The following is a 17431-nucleotide window of genomic DNA, read 5'->3' as shown; positions in this document are numbered from 1 at the left end:
CATCCTGTCTTTTTTATTGGTAGGGTCACATGTGTTGTGACGCATGTGCTGGATGGGTGTGGTGTGTGTGTATACCAGCCATGAGGGAGTGTGTGTGTGCCGTTCTGACAACTAGACCTGAAAGTAAGAAATCACTAAAATGGAAATCTGGGCCATGTAGTGTTGTCGTGTTTTCCTGGTAGCGTAAGCAGAGTGGGCTGGACTGATGTATGCCAGTGCTGTGCAAGGCTGTGAACGATGACTCCGGAGCTATGGGCATGGTTCTGTAGTGGGTATATGAGAAATCAACTGATTTGGGTGTCTGTGTTGTAGTGCTGCTGCAACCCGGGTCTTAAACGCAAATGTGTCATTATGTCTGTAAAGTCCCACAACATGGCCAACATGGAAGTTACAGGGTGTCACTGACCCTATATTCATCCATAGTTGCACACATAAGAGATGGTGGGCATGGCTCATTTCTGCGAATATGTGTCAAGAATCAGTACCTGGAATTCATGATTTCCGTGGGAGCGTATGGCTGAGGATGGCTTTTGCAGATAATTTACCAACTCCCAAACACCTCTGGCCCCAGAAAGCTCTGGACCCAGAAATGAGGGGGAAAGGAGAAGTGGAAAGACAAACAGAGAGACTGCCTCACTGGTGTCTTCTTCTCTAATCTTCAGTAGGAAGAATATCACCTAAAACGAGTAACAGAGGATTACTACAGTTCTCATTTCCTTTATGTGTACAAAGTCAGAAGGGAAACAAAATAGGAGTGTGCCCCGGACTAACTGTACTTGATAGTGCGTGGAATTAGCCTCTCTCTAGCTGAAGAAATATATGTGAGACTGATGGAAAAAATTGTCTTCTCAGCTGATGTCTTGTTTATACTTTTTCTTTTTTCTGTCTTTGTAGGTTCTTCAACTGGGAGGCAGATGCCGAACACACGATGGTAAGGAAAAGTATATGAATATATGCACATTTATATATATATCACTGAAAAAACCATAGGTTATATACCATATATAGTTAGGGATTAGCATTTACAAAACCTTAATTTACTCGCACAAAACCATTGAAATTCGCATATATAGTTAGTTGCACTAACTATATATCGCGCACCCGCAATCCACTGCTGATGATGTCACATATTACATCATTCATGACATGGTCAGTGACATCACTGATGACATCACTGATGACATCTCAAATGACATCACTGATGACATCTCAAATGACATCACTGATGACATCTCATTTGACATTACTCATCACATCACTGATGATATCATTCATGTGATAATACGATGAACCTCTTCAGATTCTAATATAACCTTAGATACAATCAGTGTAAACAGACACTCACAGACTGTCACTCATCCATGGAGTTACTCACACACCTAGTCACTCATGCAGAACATCAATCACACCTCCATTTCCTCAACTATACAGTTATATACACCTTACTTATTCAAACATATACTAACACATATTTACTCTCTTATACAATCCCTGATACAAGTTTACAATGATCCATACAGCCACTCACACATTCACTGGCTCATATGCACAGTAATTTATATATGACAACTCTCACATGTACTGTGTTTTACTTATGTACTTACTTTGACATGTAGCACTGAGATATACATTCACTCACCAATACACCCATGCACACAGTCAACAACCCATACAGTTGTTTCCACATGCAGTTTATAATCCAGACATCTAGTGAATCAACTGTTGACACATCTATGCACAAAGTCACACACCTAAATTAAGACAGTTTAGTCACTAACCCATGCACTCAGTGAGACTCATTTAATCACTCTCTCATACAGTCAGTCACGCACCTACTGAATCCTTCATCCAGACACTTATACATCAACTCATTCTTCAATATGTAAGACATATTTTAACTTTACAGAAACATACAGTCACTGGATGTTGTCATCAGTGATGTCATCAATGATGTCATTTGAGATGTCATCAGTGATGTCACTGACCATGTCATGAATGATGTAATATGTGACATCATCAGCAGTGGATTGCGGGTGCGCGATATATAGTTAGTACAACTAACTATATATGCGAATTTCAATGGTTTTGTGCGAGTAAATTAAGGTTTTGTAAATGCTAATCCCTAACTATATATGGTCTATAACCTATGTTTTTTTCAGTAAATTTTCAAGGTTTTGTAAATGCTAATTCCTAACTATATATGGTCTATAACCTATGGTTTTTTCAGTGAATTTCAATGGTTTTTTAATAGTAAATATCAAAAGCTGTAAAATGTATTCTTATTCTAATTAAAAAATATATTTTTTATTTTTTGTATTATATTTTTTTAATTTAATTTTTTTTAAATAATTTTTTATTGTTTCGCTGCCGGTCAGCGAACCGGTAAACGTTCCGTTAGTGCAAGTACCGCGTTAGACAGCCACATCGTGACGCGTCGCGTAATCGCAAAGTATCGCGTTACTGCGAATTACCATAATAAATAACTTTTGCTTAATTTCGAAAGCCTGATCAATAATTTTCTCTACATTTTTCTTTTTCTTATAAAATGCCACTTTCTGTTGGCCTTTCTTAAATTGTTTTAGCAAATTGACAATTACTTTGTTGCGGAACATTCGCCTACGAATGTCCCCGAATGTATTTTCCCTTCTACTGCCATGCACAGAGTTATCTCCTGCTCTAGCAGAAACTTTTTTGACGGGCCTTTCCTTTCCATTTAAATTGGCTCTCTTTTTCTGGAATAAAACTTGTTCTGTAGTTATACTTTTGTTTCTACAAATGTTTCTAAGGAATGATTTCGTTCTCTTACCCGGAGCTTTCTTCGTGCGTTGAGGTGATTTTAATGTAGAGGACTGCTGCAAGCATTTAGTAATCTGCTGTCTTTGATGTTTCGTAGCCTTTTGGATTCTATCCTTAGACGGCATTGTCTAATTTCTAAATAATCTGCAGTTGAATCTGTGGTAAAATATAATAAAAAATGTTATTAACCACTATTACCAAACAGTGAATCAATAACAGTAAGGATTTGATTCAGCAATGCCATAAAGATGATTCAGTGAAATCTTCTTAATTTTACTGTGATAGTGATAGTATTACAGGGCTTTCATGCAAATGACTACCCACCCTGCAACAAAAAGCCCACATGAAACTTGACGCACATTAAATTGTGTACTTACCTGCAATAATACATATGCCAGTGTTTAGGTCCCTCCACCCTGCCCCTCCCCCTCTCCGCCTCCCTGCCCCACCGTAACTCCCTCCACGACCCACGGCTGCTATCTTGCAACATGGTGCATCTTGAAAATCTCTCCTGCATTATAAAAGTGACGCAACAGCAGCACAAAATAGGCGCACAGCCATCATAAATCCGCCCCTAACAGTTTAAATGATTGATTCAGGATGACGATAAGGTGTGGACTATCTAGAAGTTTGTTTGAGGTGAGGCCTACTCAGGGTTGCAGATGACATTTAGGCTTGTTGAAGAGTACAGAGGTGATAATCCATGTACAGGCCTACCAATGAAGTGAATCATGTCCACTGCACTCTTGACCAAAGGCCAGACCTCCTCTATCTCCCTGAACACGCCTAAACCTCATCTGCACAATGTGATTCGTAATGTTAGGAAACACAAGTGATATAATTGAAAAACGTGCAAATATTTTTGCACATTTAACAATCACATCACCTGTATTTCTTCAGCTTACTTATCTCATTGTGCAGATGTACTCTACGTCCTACGTAGAAGCACACCCTATCAATACTTAAATTACCCAAGCACACATGGGAGCGTATTTACAATGACCTTGCTCCAGGGGAAATGTCTTAAATTAAAATTGGAAAAATTACATCAAAGGGACTCAAAGGCCTTGTAAATATGCCCCAAACAACATATGAAACACTAGCAGTACATATCAAGAAACCTAATTGATTTCAAAAAACGTTTTTAAACCTTTTATGTAAAACAATTATATACCTACATTCATGGGGAACTGACTTAAAATGCCCTAATACACATAAAAACGTTTTTTAAAGGTCCTTGCACCTTTTTTTCAATCACTTTTAACATGGCCATGTAACTCAAACAATCAAAATCAAAATTTACCAAGCACACATGGGGACGTATTTACAAGGACCTTCCACCACGGGGAAAGTGACTACAAATGACCAAACACACATGGGGACGTATTTACAAGGCCCTTGAACCAGGGGGAAGTGACTTGAAATGGCTAAGCACACATAGGGGTGTATTTACAAGGCCCTTGCACCACTTATGCATCACTTTTAACATGTACACTGTAGAGCAGCATGGGGCAATAACAACACAGATGCATCATGCATCTGTTCCGCAAAAGCGACGCATTGCAGGAGTCACATCGCAAGTAAATAAATTCTCATAATTTTTAAAAGCATTCCTTTTCCTTAAAAACGATTTTCTGATCATAATTTGAAAACACAGCACAGCTCCTATGTACAACAACACCTTGTCAGTACTAATACTTTACATTATCTGCAATTACAATTGGTAAAAGAATGCAAAATCTTCTTTGAAAACATAATGCAAACACTTGACTCAAAATATCATTTTAAATGCACAGCTGGCTTTCTTATTTTCTCAAAAAAGCATACTAGTCTCTATCTAAAAAAAAGAAACGATAACTCACCTTAACAAATGCTTTTTGAATTTCAAAACAGTCTCAGAAACACACAAATTTTTCTTTAGCAGAACAAAAGGTATGCACTCCAGAGGCTGGAACCAACAAAGGCACTGAAATGCTGATATTCATCACACATATCTCTTATGTCAGCCAATCAAAACTCTTCCCTCACTATTTTCAAATCAACACCCTTCCCCCCTCTGACCTTTCTGCCCTTTTTCCATAGCAACTACCGCCTGCCAGACCTCTCATGTTTACAAGTTCACACAACAATGTTTCAAATGAACTCTGAACTCTCAGTACACATGCTAATCCACTGCAATCTTTCATAACATCATTTTTTATTAACCATTCAAATTACATCTTTCAAAGAACACATCCATGCACCCTAACTTTCTGTTTTCAGCAATGGAAATCTAATGAATGGAGTGCTAATGAATCATTAGCACTCAAACTCCACAGTTTTTTTTCTTTACAAACTCCACTGTTTCAACTGCCATTTCATTCCCACACTTCATCTGACTGCAGCAGAACCTCCTCTCGCCATGTTTTCTGTCTGGATCCTTGGACATAGCTACATCCACTGGGCTCACAGGTATGCTGATAACAGAAATTTACACAACCTCAATTTACAAAATGGGGAAATCAAATGGATTGGCCAAAGAGGGTTGAAATGTCACCAATTGATACCATTGGTGAAAACCTTTTTACATTTGCCAAACCCTGACCTCATAATAGTGCACTGTGGAGGAAATGATTTGGGCACTTTGACTGAGGTAGGTCTGGAAATGCTCTTAAAAGACACCTTTGAGCAATTGATGGCACTTTTTCCTCAAACTGCCTTGGTATATTCCAATATATGCCAAAGACAAAAATGGAGGTGGTCCAATCAATTTTGTCCACAAATTGAGAAATCGAGGAAGCATGTAAATAAGTCTGTTTCAGCTTACATGGAGACCATGGAATGGGCTCCATCTACAACAATAACTTGCATTATTACATGCAAGATATCTACAGAGGAGATGGCGTGCACTTCTCAGATGAGGGGAACAGAGTTTTCATACAAAATTTAAGACTGTGTATTGGTACCTACTTATAAGTACCTAGAACTTACACAGAACCCAAAAGCTCTTTTCAGAGCTACCTTAACTTTAATTACTCTTTTAAAATTTCGAATGTACCTTTTTTCACTAATTTTCACTTATGTTCGCTTCCCGGTTCGCTACCCGGTTCGCGTACCGGCAGCTAACAGCGCGAAAAATTCAAATTCTTTTTTTCGACATATATGAGCCTCCTCAGCTACCCTCAGAAAACCTAGGGGGTCAGGATACGTCTACCGTGCCCCCTTCTACCCATTCTGAACATTATTTACCCTCCATCTTGTATCTCAATTCTACCAAAACACAAAATGGAGGACTCCCGTAACGCTGCAGGTTCGCGTACCGGGACACGCACTGACAAGCACTCGCTCAAAAAAGGTGGGAAAGTAATTCACTGAAACACCACTGGAGACACTTTCACCAATTATACATTAGCTCATACTACATACCAATCCCTACCATTTTCACAAATTTGGTTGGAATTCCATTTAGCCATTTAGCATGTAGACCTCTCTAAATTCCCTGAGGTAAATTACTTCACAAAACACATATAAAGTGTTGGAATTGACAACCAATTAAAATGTTACTTTCAATTTCTACTATTATATCATTACATTTGATTGGTTATGTACCTGAATATATATAAAGAAAGAGAGAGAAACACAGCCATTTTGACTACTACTTCCTGAAGTGCATTTCAACTGAGAACTTAAACTTGTTTTTGAAAGGTAAAATGTTATTTTAAAAACTGAAGTATGTTGTGCACTTTAAGTTAATTAGGAAAACATTTTCTGATAGTTATATACTATCCCTCTGTAGTAGTTATAGAATAAGATAGACTTCTCTGTTATAGTTATGGATGGAGTTAGGCTTGTCTTGTATAATTATGAATTTACTTAGGCTTTATCACATACACTTTTTTATATTTCTTCTTCCAGTCTGATACCATACACTGCCCAAAGATAAAATCACTGTTTAAAAAACAAAACTACTTGTCTGTACTTAAACCCAACAGTGTCCTATCTGTACTGATATATTTTTTTAAAATTCATTTTACAGCACAAAAATGGAAGGAGAGAACAAAACTAACTTGGAAATTGTTGCAGGAAGCAACACAGATACAGAAATTGACTCTGAATTCTATGATGAATCACAGGACTTTGAACTTCTGCAATGTGTAGAATGAGTAGATTTCCTAATTGAAAATGAAAAAAAATCTGACAATGAATTATTAGAAGTTCTTTTTAATTTTGAAAACGAATCAGAAAAATAAATGTATATTTAATAATTCAAAAATAGTTTGAGACATTATTCTTTTTTATATGTATTTTGTAAACTACTAGCAAATTGATTATAATGTAAAGTCAGACTTTAAATATACTGTGCAACTTTTTTGTGTTACATAGTAAGTTTGCTCATAGTTACTTCCTTTCTTCCACTATATTATATCCAATGTGTATTTAACATCTCTTTATCATCTCCTGCCTCCATATTGTTTCGGCTTTCCAGACAGACTATGGTATGAATTCCATATACCACAATAACTTCTGAAACAACTTGCAAGATATCTACAAAGGAGACAGCGTTTATTTATTTTAAGACTCTGCATTGGTACCTACATGTTGCTACGTAAATAAAAAAAACAAAAAAAAACAACAAAACAAACAATCAATAAACATACAATATTTAAAAAGTCTATCATTCTTGTTTCCTTATAGTACGCTCTTCGGACCGCTTTCCGGTGCGCGTACCGGGCGCACCCCACGCAAAAAAAACAATTTTTTCTTTTTTTTTTTGCCCCGCGGGGCCCTTTTAAAGCCTCCACATCAAACCTAGGGGGTCAGGGAGGATCTACTATGCCCCCTTATGGTCATTTGCCCCTTCGTTTTGGCCTCCTCTTGTCTCTCGATCCTACCGAGAGACAAGATGGCGGCCGCTCCGGACTGTTTAGAATGTTGACAGACACCGGAGAGCCAATCAGCTTCGCTTCGCAAAGTTCCGTTACGCGAAAAGTACGCGAACCGGAGCGCTACCCGGGACGCTGTCACAGATATATCTGTTTTTTAAAACGTTAATTTCTCAAAATCCACTGAAGCACATATATTGAGACCCAGCAAAGGCACATCGGGCTAACAGTCCCTACAATTTTGCAAGTTTCGTGCAAATCCATTCAGCCGTTCGAGCTAAAAGTGACAGGGGCTGCTCAGAAACAAAGTGTGCCACTTTCCTGAAAATTTCAGCCGATTCCGTCCACAAACGCCAAAGTTATTAGACATAGAATTTTCAAAAGACCCATAGAGAAAAAATCCTAACTATATATACCTACTGGCGACCGCCAGTAGGTAATATATATATATATATATATATATATACTCCAATAAAGTTGGAACTTGACTGATTGAGATGCTGGTACTGTCCTTGCAGCTCTGCGCACTATGCGGGTAAGTTGTTCTGAACTTGAAACTCTGCGCACAAGCGTTAGTAAGAAGGTACACTTGCGGGTAGAATGAAGGCTACTGTACTCTGTAAACAATTTAATGTCGAGAAAATGTCTTTCTAGGATGCCGCAAAACTCAGGTGTTCACACTCTCTAGACCCAAGTAATCGCTCTAAACGGGGAATTCACTGCAGCGGGTCTTGAAGCTGTAAATCCACAAAACTGTGCGAACAATATAATTGGATAAGCTCGCTTACCCGAACTCCAAAGCTGAACCGCAGAAGACGGAGCTCCGGGGAAAGCGACTTGCGGAGGAAATACCTGTCTGGAAATGCTGCTGATTACTTGACTTTGTGCCTCAGGAACGAGACGCTAACTCAAGGCAACTAAAGCTGGAAATACTGGTAACACTCTGGACCTTCAATGAGCGGTCTAGAAGAGTCCCTCAAAAAGACGTCAGGCTCCCGTGAAATCACAGTTGAAGTGTGCAGCATTCAAAATGCTCTCGCACAAAATGGCCTACTGAAAATAAAAGACTAGAACGCTAACCTGTTCCATAGCACTCTCATGCTGGTTGAGGGTCTGAGAAACCGGTACTGTGCAGCAACCTTGCAACCCTTTGGCTCCAACTAAAAATGGAACGATGTGTTGATAAAACTTTTCTAATCTTGAACGTGTGTGTTGAGGAAAGGCGACAGACCCACCAACTGAACCATCTTGACAATATGAATGTTTGTTGTACATTCAGTGGAGTGTTGTAGCTGTAGTAATACATGGCTGTGAAAGATTTAGGTTGCAGTTTTTGGCACATGAAGGGCAGCTAATATATACATATATATACGTATAGGGTCATTCGGGTATACTGTAAAAGTCGGTGCTCGAAATCAGTCTTCAAGGCGCGTCAACATCATGTTATTGTAGAGAAATGACATAATCTGCGAGCGCCTGAAAATGTACTGTTAATACGGTACTAATGTAAATTGGTGAAATAGTTTTGGGTCGACTTTGCGCTATATAAATATGCCAAAAAAATAAAGAAAGCGAGCAATAGCACACACTTATAAATGTACTATACACTTTCTTTGCAGTATTGTAATGATCCAGTTTGTACGTTTGTATTTGTAGAATGAGCGAGAGAAAGTTATATAATCAAAGTTTTTGTTACTGGCAGAGGTAAGATGGTTGCATATACTATTTACAGCACAATATAGCGTGGTAGGACACTGGAACAGCATTTTACAAACATAATAAGTACACAGACACAGAGAGATAGTTGAATTGGGTACGGGCACGTGTGCTTGACTCCATTTTATTATGTTGCTGTTGGTAACAAGTAGAATAGTAATCATGATATCATACGCAGATATTCCATTGTAAACGGTTTATGACTTCTTCTGTACAAAGGTAGGAGCATTATATGCGAAATAATACACAGAAGAGTCTATCGTAAAGGGTTCATGAGTTGTGGTGCACTGAGGTAGGGGCAGTTTGTGCGGCGCCTGCGATGATGTGTGGTTCAGGCAGACCGCACTGGGAAGAATGTCTTTTGGCTACTGTAATTTGACCTAATAGGGCCATGTGGCGATTATTTATGGTGCACTGAGTTAGTGGTACGTATGGTGCTCAGCGTGTTGCTCACTGGACAGCATCATCGGTAATCATGATTGAAGTAAAAGATGAAATACAATACATTGTTGAAATATGTATTTTTCAGGGACATTATAGTTCAAGTTGTGACCTGTGGTGTCTGAAGTGTAGACTGCCATTGAGTGTGCTTTTGCACTTGCAGCGTGAATTTTGTTATTCAACTAAACCTAGAACTGATATAAAAGAAGTTTTTGAAGGAAGGCAACTAAAGGGCTATTGGGTAGGTCTGAGGGACGTTATACTTTGTTTGGTACTGCACTCTGCAAATAATGAATGAAGAGTCAGTTGAATTCTGCCTGAATATGGCCACGTGGAGATGAATTATGGTGCACTGAGTTAGTAGTACCTTTGGGACTGAGCATGTATGTAACCTGCGATGATGCGTGGTCCGGGCAGGCCGCACTGGGGGTAATGTTTTTTGACTGCTGAATTTTGCCTTAATAAATCCATGTGGCAAATAATTGAGGTGTACTGAGTTACTGGTATGTCTGGTGTTAATGTGTACTCACCCTGCGATGATGCATGGTCTGAACGGCTGCACTCAAAGCATTGAATGTTGCATAATGGATTGCATGTACTTTGAGGGAAAAAAAAACTATCATTGATGGTTATCAATTGTTATGCAAACTACGTCTACTCATTGCTCCCCATAACAAATTAAATGATTGCAGTTCACGCAGTGAATTCTAAATTACTCAAAATGGGGACGTATGTCTGGTTTTGCTGTTAAAAGTGATGCCCAAGAGGTACTTGGTATTGCCGATGGTGGAGGTACATTTTGGCGCAGTGTTCAACATTCTTTGTGATCATAGTTCACATGAATCAGGGATTGAAGGTGCTTGCACATACTAGCAGTGCCACAGGAGTATTTTTTGTTTCTGCCTTAAATAAATCAAGGCTGAATTCCCTACTGTCGGTAGTGTAGATCCAAAGCTGAATTCAAGTTGTAAACCCTGCTGTCCGCAGTGTAGATCTTAGGCTGTACTGAATTATCTGTAATCACAATTGAAATAAAAGATGAAACATGTATGGAATACATTTTTGAAATGTGTATGTTTCTGGGACAGTATAGTTCAAGTTGAGACTTGTGCTGTCCGCATTGAAGACTACCATTGAGTGTGCCTTGCATTTGCAGCGTGAATTTTGTTTTTTAATTAAACCTAGAACTGATATAAAAGATATTTTTGAAAGAAGGCTACTAAAGGGATATTGTATAGGTCTGATAGGTGTTATATTTCGTTTGGTATTGTACTCTGAAAATAATGACTCAACAGTCTATTTAATTGTGAACTCTGATGACCACAGTGTAGGCAGGAGGCAGCAGTTAGCAAGAGCCCATGGCCACGTGGGGTTGAGTAGAGCTGCACAGTATTGGTAATTTAGCGCTTGTGCAACCAGCGATGATAATTAGTGCACTGAGTTAGTGGCACCTGAAAGAACAAGGGGGCATATTATCAAGGGGGTTTATCTCCACTTTTTTGGCTTTAAAAGCCAAGAAAGCGGAGATAAAATTATCTCCCTATTACCAAGCTGTCGCTAACACCAGTTAGTGACAGCTAATAGGAGATAGCGACCAACTTGGGCCCCGCTTTGCATGTCAGTGATATTTATCACTAATGATATGCAAAGTGGGCGTGCCAAGATGTTAGCTACTGGAAACAGTCCCTAACATCGCTATCTCCTATTACCAACTTTTGGAGATATTTGCGCTAAGCGCGAATATCTCCAAAAGCTAACACCTGCCCTGAGCAGTTCTTAGCCATGTTATCCAATGGGAGGTGGATAACATGGCTAAGAGCATTAGCTCGCTAATGCATGAATATCGCTGACTTTTCAGCGATATTCATGCATTTCGGCCGTTTTTTATCGCATTTGCGATAAACCTTGCTAATAGCAAGGTTTATCTGCGATAAAAATCGCCGATGTGCGGCGATAATTTTTGTCTCTAAACAAGTTAGAGACAAAAATTATCGCTAGTTGTTGGTAATATGCCCCAAGGTTCTGTGGATCCTGCAGTGATGCATGGTCCAGGCATGCTGTACTGATAGTTATGTTTTTTGTCTTGTGAATTCTGACTTAGATAGGCCACATGGCGATTATTTTTGGTGCACTGATTAGTAGTACCTTTGGCTTTTAACGTGTACATACCCTGTGATGATGTGTGGTCGGGGGGGGGCACAGTAATTGGAGTAATGTCTTTTTTCGATTGATTTCTGCATGAATTCTAATTAAAAGTGATATTATGTCTAATTGCTGACATAAAACTGTTCTCTCTCCTTTGCGAAGATTTATGGTGTACTGAGTTAGTAGTATCTTTGGCGCTGAGTTTGTACGTACCCTGCGATAATGCATGGTCCAGGGGGGCCGTATTTGGACCAACGTTTTTTGTCTTTTGAATTCTACCTGAATACGGCCACATGGCGATAAATTATGGTGCACTGAGTTAGTATTATCTTTGGCACTGAGCGGGTGCGTAACCTGCGATGATGCGTGGTCCAGGCAGGCCGCACTGGGAGCAATGCTTTTTGCCTAGTGAATTCTGCCTTAATAAGGCCATGTGAATTTGGCTTGTGGTGCAGTGAGTTAGTGGTACGTGAAGAACTCAGTGTGTGTGCACCCTGCAATGATTCGTGGAAGTGGTCATGGCGGCAGCCACGTGGCAGCGTAAGGACATTTTCTGTGGAGGAGTCTTTTCTCTTTGCAGAAGTGAACCACGCCAAAGGGGTAGGCTAATTATTTATAGTCTTATGCTGGAGTTGCGTACGTTGAAGCAGCCCAATCCGCTTCTGCTTCAAGGGGGGGAGACAACACAGCTACATGACTGAGATATTCCCCATTGTCTGAGATAATATGGTTGCGTCCACAGTGCAGTACACTACACGTATTAATAGTATAACTACACACGGAAACGTTTTTGGTTTGTATAGTGAGTTGTGGATAGCATATCACCGGTAGTGTTAGCATTGTGTACATTATTGTTGATGTGTGAGTTCCTTCCCTTATACATAGTTGATTGCCACATCTCTGCACATTGAGTTAGTGTGCTTTTGAGGTGATATAATATGTTGGGAAGGTCCGTTGTCCTGTTTTGCGCTGCCTCTGAAGTAGTAGAGGGGGAGGGGTCAGGAGGGGTGGTTGTAGTGGTTGTGTCGCTAGGTGTTGTGATTTTGTTGGGTGTTGTAAGTGCACAATTAGTACCTCTATTACATATTTGTCTTTAGATATGGATGTGAGTTGGATGTAATTCACACAGTACATAGTCGACGTCCTTACACTAATTAAATGTTGACATGAATTTGTTAGTGGTAAATGGAACTATCGCCTGGTTTTTTAGGTAGCTTTGTAGATTTGGTTTGTTGTTGAAAGTATGGGAAAAATATCGGAGTCGCGTACACATCATGTACCTATCAAGGTGGGTGAGCGACTAACAGTCCAGCCCGAGCTGCCAGGCCATGTCTTCCCTGTACTAGAAACACGCATCCTGGGACCAGTTTCTGGATAATCAGCCATCATCAGCCAGGCTAGCTTGAATCCAGTGGGAACGTGAGCAAGGGACCCACGTCTGGGCATACCCTGCCAACTTAGGCCGAACAAAGCAAAACCAAATGGATAATGGACAGATTGTTGAACATTGCAAACACTCTACCCCAGTCAACTGATCTGGGTTTAATCCATCATCATTCTTTAGCTCACTCCACCACCACAGTGCAGACATGGGCATATGCAAATCAGTATGACTCTGTGCCTCATGGGAACAGTCCTGCCCGAACCGCCAAGCATCCTTTCCATTCTAGAAGTTGGAGGACAACACCCTTTTTTTCTCATTCTTTATACGTCATCCCAAGAGACACACCTGCTGTGTTTTTTGATATTTTGTGTATATTTCTTTGGTGTTTTCCTTTTCACATTGAAATGGCTTCTTCTACTTGAGTGCTGGATATTCCTTCGGAATAAGAATGAATCTGACATTCCATTGAAGAAGAAGAAGGAAAGCATTGTGTGGAAAATGTTCACTATTCCTTCTGGCAAAAAAAGTAAATGCGCAAATGGTCAGCTGCACTATTTGTCCAAGAGTACTCTCGGGGGGGGGGGGAGTGATAAGAAATACTCCTGCAGAACATCTAGTATGTTCAAACATCTGCAGACAATTCACCCTCAACCATTGGCACAGGAACAACTGCGACGTGCACGAGAACAAATGCAGCAGCATGACCAGGAAGCTGGTCCTAGTACTTCAGGAGCCTCAAGCTCCTCATCTCAAGGCCTGGACATTCGTCCAAAATGTGCCAATCTTAAACAACTTTGCATAAAGTGCAACCCTGTGGGTTGCTATGGGGAGCAATCCATTGATTCTGTGGTTTCTGTAGCAAGAAATCACCACTGTTCATTTTGTTTTTTTTGTTGTTGCAATGACTGTTTAGTTGCGACAGTTCAAACTTATTTCTTTTGTTTTTCAGTTTTTGAAAGAAACACCCAAAAAATATACAAAATAGTTTAAAAAATACAAAAAAGTTATGAAACCAAAAAAAGAAGAAAAAAATAGTTATTTCCAGAACTACCTCATACGGTTAAAAAAAGAGAAATAACTGCATGCTAATGTATTTATTTAGAGAATTTTGTATAGCGCACAGATACCACAACGGGGTGTCCCGGCGCTCCTGTGAATACTGATGCTGTATCTGACTCAGATGGAGGTAACAGAAGAGAAAGGTTTTTAGAGCTCTCCGGAAGGGGAGTTCTTCCTGGATGGTCCGGATCGACATGGGAAGCTTGTTGCAGTGGGTAGAGGCACAGACTTGGAATGTTTTACCCCCAGAACGAACTTTTTTGAATCAGGGGATGGAAAGAAGATGTTTATAGCTGGATCGGAGAAGTCTGGTGTTGCTGTAGGGACGGAGGCAGGAGTATAGGTATGCAGAGCCCTTCCCCTTGACTGCCCGGTGGGCTAGAGTAAGTGCCTTAAATTCCGCCCTTTTGTGAACGGGGAGCCAGTGCAGCTTATGCCGGTGGGGAGTGATACGTTCACGGAGGGGGAGGCCGCAGACCAGATGAACAGCAGCATTCTGGACTGTCTGGAGACGCCGGTGGAGGTCCAAGGGAAGACCAAGGTACAATCAGTTGGCATAATCCAGATGGGAGGTAATCAGAGCCTGCACAAGTGTTTTTCTAGTGTGACTAGGGAGGAAATTGATGAACTTTTTCATCATCCTAATCTTGGGAAAGTAAGCATTCTAATGTGTAGTTAATTGAATGAGTATGTCTGTAGATGTTGATTGATTCAAACAGTGCATGGGTAGTGCATGGGTGATTGTATGACTGCATGAGTAGTGACCATGGTGAGGGAAATGTTGAGGATGGTGATGAGTTTGTTGCTGATTATCTTGCTCCTGAGGTTGAAGATATTTTGGGGGCAGGGGTTTGAAGGTGCTCCAGAATGGGTGGATTTCAAGATGGTGGTGGTATTTTGCGTAGTGAGCTAGTCCCAGGTGGTGAGCAGGCAGTCGTGGTTCGCTCTTGAGGGAGCCAGGAGGTTGAGAGTGTTGCCGGTAGTGGGTTAGGGTACAAAGTTTATGTAGATGGTCCAAATTTCAACATGGAAGAAATCTACAAGGGTGTTGCAGAGTTCCTAGGAGGGGGTGATGATGTTTTCGGAGGCTGAGGACTTGAAGAACTCTCTGGAGCTGGCTTCAATGTGGTTGGCAAGGCATATTTTTTGTTTTTGTCAGGATCGGTTGGTATTGGTTGAGGGATGTCTTGAAAGTGCCTCAGTTTAGTTGCGCAGGGTTTTGGTGAGGATGATGGCATCAGTGGCTTTGGAGCTGATGGGTCCTAGCACCTAAACACTGAAGATCATGAAGTGATACAGGAATGCAGGAGAAATGCTAGGCTATGGTGATCTGGAGAATGAAGACCTGGAGTCTGAAGAGTTACAGCCTGGAGAGATGTTGCAGCATCCAGTTCATAAGTCTGAAAAGCAAGTAGAGAGATCCAGACCTGGTGTAACTTTTATACCGGAATGGAGTCAAACTCTACATGACTGCTGAATCTGATTTTTCATGGCTAAAGTAGGGTTGAAATTAATTAGCTCAGTGTCCATAAAACAACCTGCTTATTTTAATATTCTGTCTGTCCATATTTGTGCATTGCTCAGAAGGTCCCTATATCAAGTCTCCTAGCATAAGCTCTCTCTCTTTCTGCCTTGTTGCTTGAGTGGGACTCATCCAATGAGAAACTCCTTTTAAAGTGGATGAATATGTTCCCATGACCCGACCTTGGCAGTAATATTGACTGATGAGAACTGATTATACTATGGTTCAGGCTTTTTTACCTGACCTTTCTGGCCCTCTTTGGGAAACTGTGTAGCAAATATGTATAGCATGTACAAAAGTGCTTGAGAACCTGTGATGGTTGGGATGTGCATTGCGGTCAGTTTCTCTTTATAGGGAACCCCTAGGGTGATAGGTTGCTCCATAGGGCTAATGGTATTGGTAGGGGGAGAGGAGTGGCACAATAGCCAGGGCGTCTGACTCCAGAGCACAGGGCTCATGGTTCAATCCCATGCACTGGTGGCAGCTCAGCTTAGCACCCTGTGACTCTGGACAATAACTCATTTATTTAATCTTCCAAATTGCACCTAGTGTCTTCACACCCTTAGGAGTGAGTAGTTCATGCTTCACAAATACCGGATTTGGCAGTGAGAGAGTTCTGTCTTCCCAATCCACGCATGCTCCCCCTGAACTGCTTCTGTTAGTTCTCATCTCCCTATGGAAGGATTTGCTAATCCAGTTTCGAAGCCTGGCACCAATAACAACCTTGAAAGAAAGAGAAGGACAAACCAGTTCTAGCAGACAACTGTTTGACCTGTCTTGAATAACACCAGCTCAAAGAAATTATCAAAAAGCAAGGGCACTTGCAGCGAAGAGCGGCATATTGCCCTACCTCCCTATCCTGTGTGCTGTGAAAATAACTGAGTTGGCATATGCAAAAGCAAGAGAACATTTTCTCCCAAAACTGGTTGCCATAGAGATGTTGAGCACTGAAAGGAAAATGTTCATTGAGTTTTGTGGTTGCCCCTGTGTCTTTGTGGTCATCAAACTGATCAATCAGATTTAGAATTTATGTCCATTCTTCCTGGAAGTAGACAAAAGAACTTTCCTGCAAATTATATGTTGTTCAATTGTATATTTACTCTTGGAGCTCTGATAACCTGTGTAGAGGAAGGTAAAGCCCAGCAGAAGAAATTCTGGCTACCTCTCCTTCAGGGTTAGGGACCATACCCCAAGACTAAGGACAAATTATCCCTTCATTCATCCATCACTTTTCCCAATGATTACTAATGAAATATTCTAAACTGGAAGACAGGAGAAAAATAAGAACTTCCAAGCATTCTGCTAGCTGACCCTTACCATCACATGGACACTACAGATGGCCAGCTTACCCAGCATTCTTCCTTCTTTTTCTCTTCTGTCTCTGGCTGATGGGACTTTGGGATCCCTCCTTCACTTGAATTCTCATCTTAAAACTTGTTTTTTTATGTTGGACACAGTGAGGTTTTGTGTGCAACATGAAAGCAATTTCTTAGCAGGATGGGGAAT

Source organism: Lissotriton vulgaris, chromosome 6 (genome assembly GCF_964263255.1).
Source record: "Lissotriton vulgaris chromosome 6, aLisVul1.2, whole genome shotgun sequence".
Taxonomy (NCBI): domain Eukaryota; kingdom Metazoa; phylum Chordata; class Amphibia; order Caudata; family Salamandridae; genus Lissotriton; species Lissotriton vulgaris.
This window is presented reverse-complemented; position numbering follows the sequence as displayed.